This window comes from Carassius carassius, chromosome 45, assembly GCF_963082965.1.
Source record: "Carassius carassius chromosome 45, fCarCar2.1, whole genome shotgun sequence".
In the NCBI taxonomy this organism is placed as follows: domain Eukaryota; kingdom Metazoa; phylum Chordata; class Actinopteri; order Cypriniformes; family Cyprinidae; genus Carassius; species Carassius carassius.
This window is the reverse complement of record NC_081799.1, coordinates 23,167,154-23,182,762: the sequence shown is the minus strand read 5'-3', so window position 1 is coordinate 23,182,762 and position 15,609 is coordinate 23,167,154. Positions and strand designations below refer to the sequence as shown.

The 15,609-nt window shown below is 35.5% G+C and overlaps 1 long non-coding RNA gene across 1 annotated transcript; it reads left to right on the top strand.

Annotated features, from left to right (window-relative positions):
- Positions 1-15,388, top strand: LOC132127414 (uncharacterized). The gene is made up of 4 exons (XR_009427523.1): positions 1-264; positions 2,427-2,577; positions 8,047-8,201; positions 14,156-15,388. It is a non-coding gene; the product is annotated as an uncharacterized LOC132127414 (long non-coding RNA).
- The last annotated feature ends 221 nt before the right edge of the window (positions 15,389-15,609 follow it).

Sequence of the window (15,609 nt, the reverse complement as noted above, 5' to 3'; positions counted from 1 at the left end):
GGAGGTGTGTGGGGGCCGTGCGGGATTAAATTAGGCACACAGGGGCTTATGGGAACCAAAGGACAGCACAGGCACTGATACCACACAGCTCACCTGAGCGAGCGTGTCCTTGAGAGATAGGAGTCCGTAATCCCTGTGCCTCCGCTGGGAACGCCGGGAATGCGCCGTGAATGCATGCATCAGGCTTAAGGTCACACTGGCTCACTCCAGTCATGCTGGATTTGCTGTATGTGCATTTACATGCACAAGTGAAGTGACTGAAAGGTGAGTTATTAGCAAGTTATGCGAACATTAGTCTGAATGTTCAATAACAACAACAAAAAAGCCATTTCTAATCTGATTGGCTAACTTCTAGGATATGGGCAAAACTAAAGTTTTCCATGTTAATAGCGTCAAGTCTTTGAAAGATACTAAAAGTAAGGCACCATGCTTATTCATAAATTCCCTAGTTATTCATAAGCAGATATCTGTTTGCTAAGTTATTTTTGTAAAATAACTTTTGGACTAAAAGAAATTCTAATAATTTAACAGTAGTTTCTTTATTTTCATTGTAGTATAATCAATTGAATATTTTTATTTTTCTCTAAAATCGATGTATAAATAAAGGTAAATATAAGCTTAAAGCTCAAAATATCTTAAATTCTTAAAATGATTGTCAAAATAGCAAAGATTGCTGTATATCAAGTTTTCATATGTCCCGCTGAGGAAGATATTTTTTTATTGTGGTGTAATTTAGGGTTATAAATGTTAACTAAAACTAAAATAAAATAAAAAGTTAAAAAATCTAAAATAAAATTTATAAGCTAAATATAAAAATGTATAATATGCATAATATATAAAATTACAATCCTCTTGTTAAGCCACTCCTGAACCACAGACAACGTCAGAGGCATCTTACCTGGGTTATTAAGGAGAAGAGGAACTGGACTGTTGCCCAGTGGTCCAAAGTCCTCTTATCAGATGAGAGCAAGTTTTGTGTTTCATTTGGAAACCAAGACCTAGAGTCTGGAGGAAAGGTGGAGAAGCTCATAGCCCAAGTTGCTTGAAGTCCAGTGTTAAGTTTCCACTCGGTGATGATTTGCGGTGTCATCAATGTCATCTGCTGGTGTTGGTCCATTGTGTTTTTTGAAAACCAGTCACTGCACCCGTTTACCAAGAAATTTTGGAGCACTTCATGATTCCTTCTACTGACCAGCTTTTTGAAAATGCTGATTTAATTTTCCAGCAGGATTTGGCACCTGGCCACACTTCCAAAAGCACCAAAAGTTGGTTAAATGACCATGGTGTTGGTGTGCTTGACTGGCCAGCAAACTCACCAGAACTGAACCCATGGGGTATTGTCAAGAGAAAAAATGAGAATCAAGAGACCAAAAAATGCAGATGAGCTAAAGGCCACATTCAAAGAAACCTGGGATTCCAGACCACCTCAGCAGTGCCACAAACTGACCACCTCCATGCCACGACAAATTGAGGCAGTAATAAAAGCAAAAGGAGCCCCTACCAAGTATTGAGTACATGTACAGTAAATTAACACTTTTCAGAAGGCCAACAGTTCACTAAAAATGTTTTTTTTTTAATTGTTTTTATGAAGTATTCTAATTTGTTGAGATTGTGAATTGGTGGGTTTTTGTTAAATGTGAGCCAAAACCATCACAATTAAAAGGACCAAAGAATTAACCTACTTCAGTCTGTGTGCATTGAATTTATTTACCGTAAATACATGAGTTTCACAATTTGAGTTTAAGTACTGAAATAAATTAACTTTTCCTCGAACCACACAAAATTGCTATATGTAACTCAATTTTAAATGAAAACAGAAAATATAAAATGTTTATATGCAGTTGCTAAACTAAAAAAAAAATTAATAATTTTAAACAAAACAGATACTAGAGGTGTAAAAAATGACCAAAAACACACAAAATTACTCAAATGTAACTAAAATTAAAATGTAGGCAGAAAATGTATTTAAAAAAATTAATAAAATATATTTTTAAACATTACCAAAAACTATTATAGTATATCAATGATAGTAAAATAACATTGTTATAATCTTTTTGACATTTACTCAGTCCTGTTAAGCATGTGTGAACGTTCAAATGAATTTCTGCAGAATTGTGTTCCTTTGTACTTTCCCCTAGAATAAGTGTATAAAATGCCAAAAGAAGTATATCTGGGCATGGTTATTAGTGACAAACTGTCTTAAAATCTCAAAATGATTTAATGAATTATAAGTATGGGTACTTTGTGATAAATGAGGTCTCAGATCTGTTAAAGAAAAATCTAAGGTGCCCTTTAAGTTCATTAACTTAACTATTGACCCTGTGATCTAAAAATGTCAGCCTCCTCAAGTTCCCCATGAGGGGGATTTCACTGTGGTTGGCAAATGTGACTTTTTTTAAATTTATTTGTAATTTTTTTTTATGAAGAACTAGCCTTCCCGTGCTCCCCTGGGCGAGGAGGAAACTTTGGGTCTGAAGCGATTGCTGGTGTTTGAAGCCGCCGGGCCCTCATTCCCATCACCGGGCTTCAAAGACGATCTGGCCACAGATGCACCGTTAACCTGGAGATTTAAACAAGGTCTTTGCAAGTTCTTCTCATATCTAAAACATCTATCAGCATGTGATACATTGCACCAGGGTATTTGTGACCTTTTCTCTGGAGATGAAAGCCCCATCACACTCTTTCATCTAAAGTAGCTGCGCTCTCAAGATTTGAAGCCATGTCGTTGTATTTTTGAGTCTCTGGACAGGCGAGTGACCTCCTAACATCTCGGCTTTAAAGGCAAATGAAAATGTCACACATAGGAACAATGCTTTTCATAAAGTTTTCATAAATGTCACCGCTTAGGAAAGAAGAAAATAATGATGGACAATTAACTGACTTGGATTAAAAGGCTTTTTTTAAACATGCATTTAATTCACTAGATATAAACAATTTCTGTAAACACGTGATTGTTCTCCTGTGCAAAAAATTATGCTACACAGAAAATTATGATACACATAGTGCATCTATGTTTTTGAAAAAAAGGCTGCATTTATCTGATAAAAAAAGTATTTTTTATATTTTTATATTTTGTATTTTAGTATATTTTAAAATGTAATTTATTCCTGTGATGTTAAGCTGAGTCTTGAGTGTCACATGAGTCTTCAGAAATCATTCTAATATACTGATTTACTGCTCAACAAACATTTCTGATGTTGAAAATAGTTGTGTGGCTTCATATTTTTGTGGAAACTGATACAGAATTTTTCCAAGTTTTTTTGATAAGTGGTTACATATTTGCTCAAATCTAATGCACCGTGTGATTCCAGGGACCAAACTAATTAATTATTTAATAACAAATAATATTTTTATGTTTTAAACTGAACTATCAAATATTTAGAAAACAACTAATTATTCTTATTAATAATTATTCTAACAAAAAAGTCAGATAGTTATATTTAAACCTTAAATAGTAATCCTTTATTTATTTATTTATCTGGTCAAGGAAATGCTTCTAGAAAATGATTTTAAAGGGTAAAGAGTCATTTTTTGCATGTTCATTAGCTGTAGAGATGTGGGGGTTTTTTCAACAAACGGTAGACATTAATGTGAACTCTTTGTTAGGAAAATGTGCAAGTATTTTCTTACTGGCCACAAATGAAAAATTAAACAGAAGTTCATGTTTTGGTGACTTATTTGACTTATTTAGAAGACATGGTTACAACACTATTAAATTTCCTATGTTACGTTACGTTATGTTATGTTCTAAATTTAAAACATTATATAAGGCTTACAGAGTTTTATTTTAATATCACTAATTTTAAGAGACACTCGTATAGTTTTCATTCATATTTTTTTATTTGATTTTATTTCAGTTCAAATATATTTTTTTTCAAATAACAAAAAAAACCCAAACATTTTTTTAATTATATAGTTTTAGTTAATGATACTAACCCTGTGCTTAACATATCAGTAGTATTAGTAGTATAGCATTTTGATTGGATGGAACATTAATTTCATAACTGAATGAAATAGAAGTATATTTATTGGATGAAAATTAGCACTGAGCTCACTGATGTGTCTCCTGAAACTGACTTTCCAAGAATGACACATGCAATGTACACTTAGAAGTTGGCCAAGACATTTTAAAAGACAGCATGAGAAGCATTGAATCAGACTGTCTCGACTTTTAACTTTTACTGACAGGAGTCTTTCCCGAAGTCCGTATTATAATTGTCTCTGTCTCTTGTGTAAAATCTCCTCTATAGTTTCTCCTCTGTAAAGCCACGCTGTGTGACGCCAGAGAGACTAGCCGCACACTCTCTGGTTTATTTATCTCACAAAAATGCCCTTCCTTCACATCCCAAGTGGATTTCTATAAATGCCTCATGAATACCCTCTTTTATTTTTATTTATGGGCCAGGCTTTTATAATTGAATAGTAATTAATACTGTCATTCTCCAGCCCCGGCTCTGTTCTTTACATAGACGCTTGCAGGTGATGAATGGGGCCCATCTATTACGCTACCTAACGAGGGCCGGTTCCTCACGACGTTCCTGATTAAAGTATCGGTCCTCCGCGCTCATTTTCACACGAAAAAAGACCGGCTCTCAATTTAATTTCGAAATTGCCCTCGATAACGTCGGACTGTTCTCCGGCAACCTGACCACTCAGTAAAACAGAACTCTTGTAAGATTCATAATAGATGAAGAAGAATAGAGACCATTAATAAAACTGATAACTTCATTTAGGCATTGTGAATTCAGGAGCATTTTACCGGAGGGCCCCCATTACTTTTTATTGTATTTAAAGGAGATATAATTAATGTCCGTGATCAGTGAAATTCAGAAATACCTTGACAGAGCAGGTAATTATGGGTATGACTGATCTTCTAATATTCACTTCTGCTCTGTTCTGTAATGTTTCCTTTTAATTGCTTCTCAGAATAACATCACGGTAAATAATGTGAAGCTTAATGCTGTATTCAACACTGAAACAAATAAAACCATCAGAAGAGGAATATATGCACTGCCATTTTCTGCATTAACATATTTTCAGGTGATTTTAATTTTTATGGTGTGCTTTATATATATATATATATATATGTATATATATATAATATTTCATATATTAGATTTCAGTTAGTAGCTGATTTTCATATCTCTTTTCATTTTAATTAGCAACAAAAACATTGCCAGTAGCATTTTTTCTTTTCTACTTTATTGTTTGTTTGTTTTTTATATTGGAAGTTCTTATTAAATTAAAATTAAATGTATGCATTTAGCAAACACTTTTATCCAAAGCGACTTACAGTGTATTCAGGCTATCAATTTTTAACCTATCATGTGTTCCCGGGGAATCGAACCCCCAACCTTGCGCTTGATAATGCAATGCTCTACCAATTGAGCTACAGGAACACATTATACCTTAATATGTCAAATAAAACAGATCTTGCTTGTTTAAACGAAGCTCTGTATAGCTGACCTTTAGCTTACTGGTGTGTCTAAAAGCTCTAGAAATGACCTATAGAAGTTCCTGTTATAAACCTGAACCACTTGGAAGTCATTAAATAGTCTGGATGAATTCAGTGCCAATTTAATAAGTTAAAGATTTGCTGGTTATTTTAGGGTTTAGTGTCTGCTAGATGCCATAACTACATCATGTGGGCAAAAAAACATCAATAACACTGTATAATGCATTATATTCATAATGTACCTTGTAATTCATTATATATTTTCATAATTAATTGTAAACAAAGCAAAAATATAATATCTGCATATTCTTTGTTACATCTGGAAAAAAAAAAACCTTGTGTGTGTGTTTTAATGCCATATGAAGAGACCACAATTAAGAGACCACAATGCATTATAAGGTGCATTACAAGGCATAATTAATACATTAAATAGATTTCAGGTAAAGTGTTTCTATCGCTGTAAAAAAATAAAAATTACATTCTGAAAATATTTTTTGTACACTGTAAAAAAAAGAAGCTATAAATAGAACAAAGATATATATATATATATATATATTTTTTTTTTTATTTAACCAGGAAAATCGCATTAAGATATTACAGTCTCTTCTCTCAGAGAGATTATTAAAGTATGTTTTACAAGAAAATGCTATTTTAGTTTTTGTAAAACTTCACCCTTAATTTAATGTTAATGTTCTTTGTAACTGTAAAATGTACTAGCAATTTCTATGTGAAATAGAAATGTGAAAAATGTTCCTACACCAGAACCAACTGATGTTTTTCAATGAATATAAACCTTCAAACATTGCATATTTTTCCATTTACAGCCATATAAAAGTATTGACATATTTAGAAAAAAATACATCGTTTTGCAAGCAACATAAAATACCCATAATGTATTATGTTGAGGTAGAATTGTTTACCATTTATTTTTATTATTATTATTATTATTGTGTTCATAAACCTGTGACAAATACATTGCATCACATGCTATTTACAGCTCAGGTGACTGGTTAAAAATAAAGCAAAGTATAGAACCATTCAGCCAATCAGAATCCTCCTATCACTCAAGAGCAGAACAAGCACAGAAAAACATATATTAACCTGAGAGACAAGCACTTTCTCAGACCATGAAGAGCTGAGCGCACATCAAAACACTTTGGCAGGGGGCCATTTTGCTTCTATTGTTCTCAACCATCCTCTAAATCACACACACTGTATAGACTGTGTAATGACAGCATTAACGCAGGCAGCACAGGCAGCTCTGATGAACTAAAAGCCACCACTTGTCTTTGCGTTTTCAGCTTGAGTGTTTCGTCTCTGCTGATTATTTTGCAGTTTGTTTCCCTGCTTGGGCTTCTGAAGTGAGGTGTGAGCCACCGAGACAATGAACACCTTATGTTCCGCTCCACCTGTTCACTGACAGGCAGTCGAGCAGGTGTGTGAGTGTGTGTGTGTGTGTGTGTGTGTGTGTGTGTGTGTGTGTGTGTTGTAGGAAACATGCAGAGCGGGTTCCCAGGTGACAACACACTGACACATATACACAAGCACAACACAAACGCATGCACAAACACACACATACACAAACACACACTGGCACACTTTTAACATCTCAATTTAACCTGATTTATACACAAACTGGAGCATGTTAAAATGAGGGCCTGTTCTTGTCATTTCATGGTTTAGATGCAACATCTTTCTATTTACTGTACACTATCGTTTGAGGTCAGTGAGACTCTTTTTATTTCTTTATAACGACACTAATACTTTTATTCAGCTAGGATGCCTTAAACTGACTAAAAGTGACAGTAAAGACATTTACTATATATATATATGTATATATATGTATAAAAATACAGAAATATGAAGCAGCACAATGGTTTTCAACATAAATTATAATCAGAAATGTTTCCTGAGCAGCAAATTTGGAGACTGGAGTAGTTTGCACATAAATAAATTATTTTTTAAATATGTTCAATTAGAAGAAAAATGCAATATTTCGCAATATTACTGTTTTTACTGCCGCCTTAATTTTCATTACTTAAAATAAATGCTAGAAAGACAGCATATATTATTTTAAATATAACAATGCTATATAAAAATTCTAAAATGTTAATACAAACTGTAACAGTATCTCAATGACATTAAAATAAAAAGAGAAAACCTGACTGTAAGGTGGCAACTTTATGAATCACGGCTGATGGTCAAGCTAATGTTCTCCTACTTTTGGAAGTAATACAGACTTTGTGGATTTTTAACTTTCAATATCCAGCACCGCAGGAACAAAGCCTTCCTGATTAAAATCGCAGTCAGTGTGTTGTTTGACGGCTTTTCACTGTAATTTTATGACGTGACCCCTCCTGTTAAGTGAGCTATTAGCTCCTAACTGTCCATTTAATACACATAACCAGCGCAGCAGCTCACAGAAAGCTTCATTAAGAAAGCATGTTTGGGCTAGCAAAAACACTACGCAGATATAAAGAGAGAAGTAATTACCGGAAATTAGCTGAACATCTGCTTGTGGTTTTGGGTTACCCTGAGATTAATTAAATGAAATATGGAGATTTCTGGTGTGTGTTTTTTCCATCAAACAGTGATGCTGCAGTGTGACCACACTGAAATGCTGAGATGAGATTTTGAAGCTCTTGCTGTTCTGTGAACCGCAGCTGGACAAAGATAATTTTGGCAAGCCCTCACACCACTGACCTGAAGTGGGTCTCCACAGATTTAACAACTGTACTCAAGATATGTGATGGAATTGGGCTTTAACATCTAAAAGTAATATCAATGTGGATTGGTTCCTCCAAAAATTTGCTGAATATCGACATCCAAGATGTAGATGGGTTTGTTTCTTCATTAGATTTGGAGAAATTCATCATTGCATCACTTGCTCACAAGTGGATTCTCTGCAGTGAATGGGTGCCGTCAGAATGAGAGTCCAAATAGCTGATAAAAACATCACAATTATCCACAACTAATCCACACCACTCCAGTCCATCAGTTAACATCTTGTGAAGTGAAAAGCTGTGTTTATAAGAAACAAATCCATCATTAAGGCATTTTTCCAGCTAAATTATGAGTTCTCTCCATAATATTGCTTTCTCCAGTGAAAAAGTTGTTTGGTCTGAATCAGGAGAGAAATATGCACAAATCAAACACCGTTTACAATAATAAAAACATCACTATAATACAAAAATAATCCACACCATGTGAAAAGCTGCATGTTTGTAAGAAACAAATCCATCATTAAATAACTTTAAACTATTTCTCCTGGCCTTAAAAGAGTCTCATTCTGACGGCACCCATTCACTGCAGAGGATCCATAGGTGAGCAAGTGATGGAATGCTACATTTCTGCAAATTTGATGAAGAAACAAACTCATCTACATCCCAGATGGTCTAAGGGTGAGTACATTTTCAGAAATTTTTTCATTTTGGGATGAACTTTAAATTAGTTTCATCCCACTATATAAAAACAATCTAAACATCAAGTTTGTCAAACACAAAACTTGTGTTCTATTATTTGCACTAACATCTGATGAAATTGGATGTTTGTTTACCACAAACATTATTGCATTTTTTTGTATTACACTTTGATTGCTGATTAGCTACACACCACCTGCAGGTAATCACTTCCATTGAAGCTGGTTTCAAATACTTTAATAAACTGAAACATTATTACAACTGGAATGCAAATTGTCTAAAAAAAACTTCCAGCTGACACTGCTCACATCATATAGATACCTCAAAACTGTTCATGCGCTACCAAGTTAAAAAAATTGGATTTCGTATTTAATTATGTGTTTTGAAAGCAGATGCACTGCAAAAATGATTTTCTTACTCTGTATTTCTGTCTTGTTTAGTACAAATCTAAACATTCTTAAATCAAGCTACATTTACTGGAGAAACAAAAATACATAACAAAAGATTACATCTTGTTTGCTAAAAATATATATTATAAAATTAGTAATTCAATAATTAAAAATATAATTAAAAAGAAAAAAATAAATAAAAAATAAAATAAGATTGTTAATTTTTACAGAAAACAAGACTTGTAAAAGGAAAATTATTTAGTCTTTTTATTTCTGAAAATAATAAAAAAAACTTTTTTTATTTTTGTTTTCTATTTTTCGTTTAAAAAAATATTAATCATATTTTATCTTATGTAATTTTGTTTATCAAGTAAATATATCTTGATTATAGAGTGTTTTGATAACGTACTGGAAAACGACAAAAACACTGGCGAGAGTAATTAACACACATGCAGGTCAGTCATATCTCGTCAGGATGAAGCACAAAGAGGCGTTTTCTCTTTCGAAACAAACCTCCATCCCTCCTCCACCCCTGTGTCAGTTGTCTGTATTTCTTTATATCATCTGGGCAAAGTCTACCAGTTGTCATGGCTTTGCGTTTCGAGTGTCTATCATCGGTTCCTGTCCGTGTTCCTCTGAGAGAGAGAGAGAGCGAGCGAGCGAGCGAGCACGCTCTTCTGAGTCTGACCGGGGAATACAGCTATAAACACGGTGACATTTCCATAATAAGCTATACGGTAATGACTGGCTAAACTATAACGGGAGTTTATGATGTCAGTAGGAAATGAGAGGCAAAGTGCACGAGTTTGAAATAAAGGCATGCCGCGTTTCGGAAGCAGAGACGGAGAGAGATAGAGGAGGTGGAGCTCTTTTCCACCAGCCATCATCCCAGATAATAAGCGGGGAGGTTGGCCCAGCGGTAGCTGTCACACACACACACACACACGCACGCACATTCATGCACAGATGAAGGCCAAACTGAGCTGAGAAGCCCAGGCAGGTCCCAGTGGCGCTGATGGAGCCATCAGCTGCTGGCGTGACAGGTGCCCCTCGTCCCCGCGCAGAGGTGATCATTTTCTGCCGCTGCATAATGGACCATTGTTCCGCGCTACAGGCCCCCCTTCCTGTTGTTTCGCTCGCGCGCTCTCTTTGTCTCTTGCTGCCTTAAAGTCATGTGGAATTGTTGTATTTACGAGCACACTTGAGCGCCACCAAAATAGCGTAATTACCGGTGGGCAACTCGAGACTTTAGCTGCATTCAGGTGCACATGGTAAACGCCTACTTCGGAGATGGAGCTATTCGTTGGCATTCATATTCATCTCAATGTGAGTTGCTTGGCTGGCGCACAATAACAATGTTCAAAACATGTCTGTTATGTCAGGAACTAAAGCATGTTCATTATGTTAACCAGGGTTATCAGGGTTATTATAGTTAACTAAAACAATAAAAACATACTTAGTTTTTCATACATAGTTTTTGCTATACTTGAACTTAAAATAGCTGAAATTAAATTACATAAAATTAAGAAATTTATTTCATCTAGTTGCCAAGGCAACGTATCTTATTTTCTGTGGTGGGGAAGTCGTGGCCTAATGGTTAGAGAGTCGGACTCCCAATCGAAAGGTTGTGAGTTCAAGTCCCGGGCCGGCAGGAATTGTGGGTGGGGGGAGTGCATGTACAGTTCTCTCTCCACCTTCAATACCATGACTTAGGTGCCCTTGAGCAAGGCATCGAACCCCCAACTGCTCCCCGGGCGCCGCAGCATAAATGGCTGCCCACTGCTCCGGGTGTGTGTTCACAGTGTGTGTGTGTGTTCACTGCTCTGTGTGTGTGCATTTCGGATGGGTTAAATGCAGAGCACAAATTCTGAGTATGGGTCACCATACTTGGCTGAATGTCACTTCACTTTCTTTCTATATTAACTAAGGGGGCATTTGCACAACACCATTTTCAGCTAAAAACGGATAACGTTTATGCATTTTGGTCGTTCGTTTCCACAACCATGGTGTTCTGGGGGCATGAAAGTGCAAACTTGTGAAAACGGGTTTCAAAGTTCACATGTTTCAAAATGATGTCCATATTGCCTCTGTGTAAACTAAAAAAACGCAAATTTGTGAAAACGGTGACGTCACATACATGCATTTTATGTGTTCACTCTAAAGATAGTGTTTCTTTAAAGGTGACATCGCCGACTACTGGCCGGGCATGCATATTACAGCATTTTAGTCGTTTTCGTCCATCTGTGTAAATAGGGATCATTTTGACAATGTTGTTGTCTGTATGGTAAAGATCACTGTTGTGTTAATGTACCCTAAAACACAAATAAAAATTTATAAAAACTATATAGACATTTAAAACAACTTATAAAAAAGACAAAAAACAATAAAAATTGCTATAAATTCAAAAAACTAAATGAAATGGAAATACTAAAAATAAAAATAAATCTAGAATAAAATCTATTATATTTATGTGTGTGTGTGTGTGTGTGTGTGTGTGTGTGTATATATATATTTATTATTATTATTTACTCATGTCTTGTTTTGTATTAAGATATTTAGTTCTGTACTATTATCATTCTTCGTGTGTTATCCTTTTGTGTTTTTAGGCCTTTTTTATTTTGAAGAGATCTTGTGATCATTCCAACATGACTTGATAAAACAATAATTTCACTTGAAATGTGCACCTTTTGTGCTTTATTTTGTTGCAAAGCATTAAAAAATTCGCTTTTCTTAGTAAGTCAAAAAAAAAGAAAAATTGAAGTGCTTTTATTGTACCAAGTAAATAAACTTCATTCTCATGTCATCTCACTTTACTGAGTCTCAGGTTACAGAACATGGAACCCACCAAACCCGTTACACTTGCTGCCTTCATGTCATCTCATAAATGCAATGCATTTCAACATGACTTAAAAGCATAAAGCAATAGTTCCATAACTAACTCTTCCTTTTGTTGTGTAGGTCTAAAATAATTCCAAGTCTTCTGTAATTCCAAGTCCCGACCTCATAAGTACAGTAGGAACTTCCCAAGAGGAAGGTGTCTCTTTTCACCTTATTTGTGGAGCAGCGTCCCGTTATGTTCTGCTGTGACCATCTGATGTTGTTTGATGGCGTAATGCTCACATAAAACACATGTGGCAGATGGTTATGCTGAAATGTTGCAGCAGGATTTCTTTGGCTCGCAGGAACACAGAAGCTCTCAGCCGCTCATGTCAGATATCAGCAGTCAGGTGAATAGATGAAGCAATTTGTGGGGGTGTGAAGGCGTACTGAAAGAGCGGAGGATGAGAGAAGGTGGAGACAGGCGGCTGGGAAGGTGATGTGATGGTCTGGGGTGAGAGATGCTTCCCTGGGGAAAGAGTGAGAGGCAGGCGGATCACAGGAAGTCCACAGGGGAGCAGATCTAGGGATGTGTCAGGATTCAGGCTCCTGCTCCAAACCCCTTCATCATGATTTCTGTGCCAGAATCCTCCATCTCTATGAGCCGGGCTCATACAGAGAAACGTGCACATCAAATCTTTCTGAAATCCATGTATCCTCGCTTTCTTTCTACATTTCCTTCATGTTCATTTATTTATAATAGAATTTCACATATGCTTCTGCATCTTACAGATAGATTTAGTACTACTTGCATTCTATTTGAAAAAAAAAATCTATTTGAAAATTACAATGCATTTTTTCTTTTCTCCTTCTTTTATTTTCAGAATTTCAGTTCTAATTTTTAAAAATTTTCACAAAAATATTTTTTTCTTTTTTATTTAACCTTTATTTAACCAGGTTAGTTTCATTGAGATATAGAAACTCTTTTCCAAGAGAGACCTGGCCAAGATAGCAGAATAAATTAAATCACACAATCACAAAACAAACACAGAAAAGGCAAAAGGACTACTCCAGTACATTTCAGTTAAATAAAAATGCCATTACTTAAAACATTTATACATGTAGATGGACTCATGTTCTATAGATTTAACATAACGTTTAAAATCATTCAAGGAAAGTAGACACTGTAATTTAAGTGTTTTCTGTAGGTCATTCCAAGTTGAAGGTGCAAAAAACATGAAAGCCTATACTGGTATGTAACAACTTCACCCTCTCAGATGGATAAAATCCCACAGGTTTTTCTTTTTTAATGTCTTGTTTGATTATAATTGTTTATATATATATCTTTTACGTGAAAACATGTCAGATTACAGAATTTAAATGGGCTGCAGGTGCCATTTTAAATTGACTGATGTTATTTTCCAAATAGCTAAACTATAAAGTTTTATTAAAAACGTAGATGACAAACTGTTGCCTTGGCTGTTATCTAAAATAAAATAATTTTAAGATGAAGTATAAAATTACTAAAACTAAAATGTAAAATAAATGACAATAATAATAAACAAGAACTAACAGAAATGACACAAAAACAGATTAAAATAATCCACTGATTTGTACACTGTTTTTTATGGATGGTCTTCTACATCAGGTTATGATACTAATCATAACGATGGTGATTTTGATTATTCTATTGTATTCTAAAGAGTAAACTAATTATTATTATTAATTTATTTATTTATTTTTAAACCAGAAAAGCATTGCATGTTGTGTTCTAAAAAATAGCTCAATTTGAACTCGAAATTAATAGTCATCATTATCATTATCATCATCATCATTTATTTTTAATATTTATTTTGTAATATTTAATTAAGTTTATTTGAATGTTTTTTTTCTGATTTCATATTCAGACCGGTGAAGCAGCTGAATGTTTTATGTTAAGTTTTTATGCAACTAATTTTTTTTCTATCTTATGAACATAATTCAGCATATTAGGGTGTCACTATTTGATTTCAATGGGCAATGAATCAAAACTAGTAAATTCAATGCATTCTCTTTTTGTCCTGCCCCACAGGAAGCAGAAGCGTCCGTGTCTCTTTCAGATGCGACCCCTGAGCAGAAGGTCACCAAGCAGATGAACTGAAGAGGCAGGCCGTCCTCATCCCAGCATCTCTCCATCACCGCCTGCCGATTCTATAGCTATATTGTGTCCCGCATCATAATGGCTTCCAAGAGTATTCATTTGCTGAAGAGTCTCACATACCTGGAATTCGTGAGAGTGTCACTTCAGATTCACTCTTTCTTCGGCACTCATTCTGCACTTTATTACTCTGAAACGCTTCTGACCCTGGCTATAATTCCCATTCTATTTCAAGGAGAGCATCGCAATAAAGCACAAATCTAGGGGTGGGAGTGAAATCCAGTGGGGTCCTGGATTGTGAATGTCAGAGCGAGCAAACAGAGGGGGATGGGCTGGAGAGAAGAAAGAGAAAAAGCACAAGAACAGAGAAAGGGAGAGCGTGTGATGGCTTACTGTGAATATTTTCGTTCCTCTTGTGTTCTATCTGTTATCGGGGCGTTTGACTCGCCTCATGACGTGTCAGTCCCGACTTCAAAAGAATCCAGGCAGCAGCCTTTCACCCCCACTATATATGCTTCGGAATCGCTTCTGGGATTGAATTAGGGCAAATCCATTATACAGTTGCCATGGAGACAAGGCACAAATGCTGATAAAGTGTGTGTGTGTGTGCATTTTTTTTCTCGCCAAATAGGCTCGATGAAACAGACTGCATGCATACATGCCACATTCTGTGCAGAATGACAGCGAAACTTCCTGTGTGTGTGCCATGAAAGGTCTGACTCCGATTGGGAATGCTTAAGTAGTCGAGCGCCTGCAGGAGTGCTGCACTTACCCATACCATCATTGCAGCGCTGAGGCAGAATCGAGCTCAGGTGCCAATTAAAGGAAGGTTGGGCCTCTGCTGGAGCAGCCACAACTAATGTGTCACTTTCATTGGGCGGCTACAAATAGTTGAGATGGTTATCATTACAAAAACGAGAGCATGTTCAATCAGACGGAGGGATAAATCACCCCGCGTCTGACGTGGAACAAAGGCACCTGGGGTCAGGAGATACAGGCTCTGTATTACCTGAATATAAAAACACATGCAGTACAAAAGCTCCTGATGCCAGGTTTAGAGGAACAAAATGTGAGCTTTGCTTATCTGCATGCTGCTCAAATTGCATATGATGTATTTTATTACATGGATCATACAAGCTGTCATATTATTCTATAATAAAGCATATAGTTGCAAAAACTATATGTTTTTGGTGAAAACAAAGGATAGTAGCTTTCAGTTGGATCTAGATTTTGCACTTGATGTCATGTGGAGAGCAAACCCAGTAACCTACTGCCAATTCAGTCCATATTGTATTTTCTTTCAGTTTTAGATGAATGGGAATGCTGACCATGTTTTTGCACCATATAGTTTAAAAAAGTAATGCTTATATTATTTAGTATTTCATTTATATA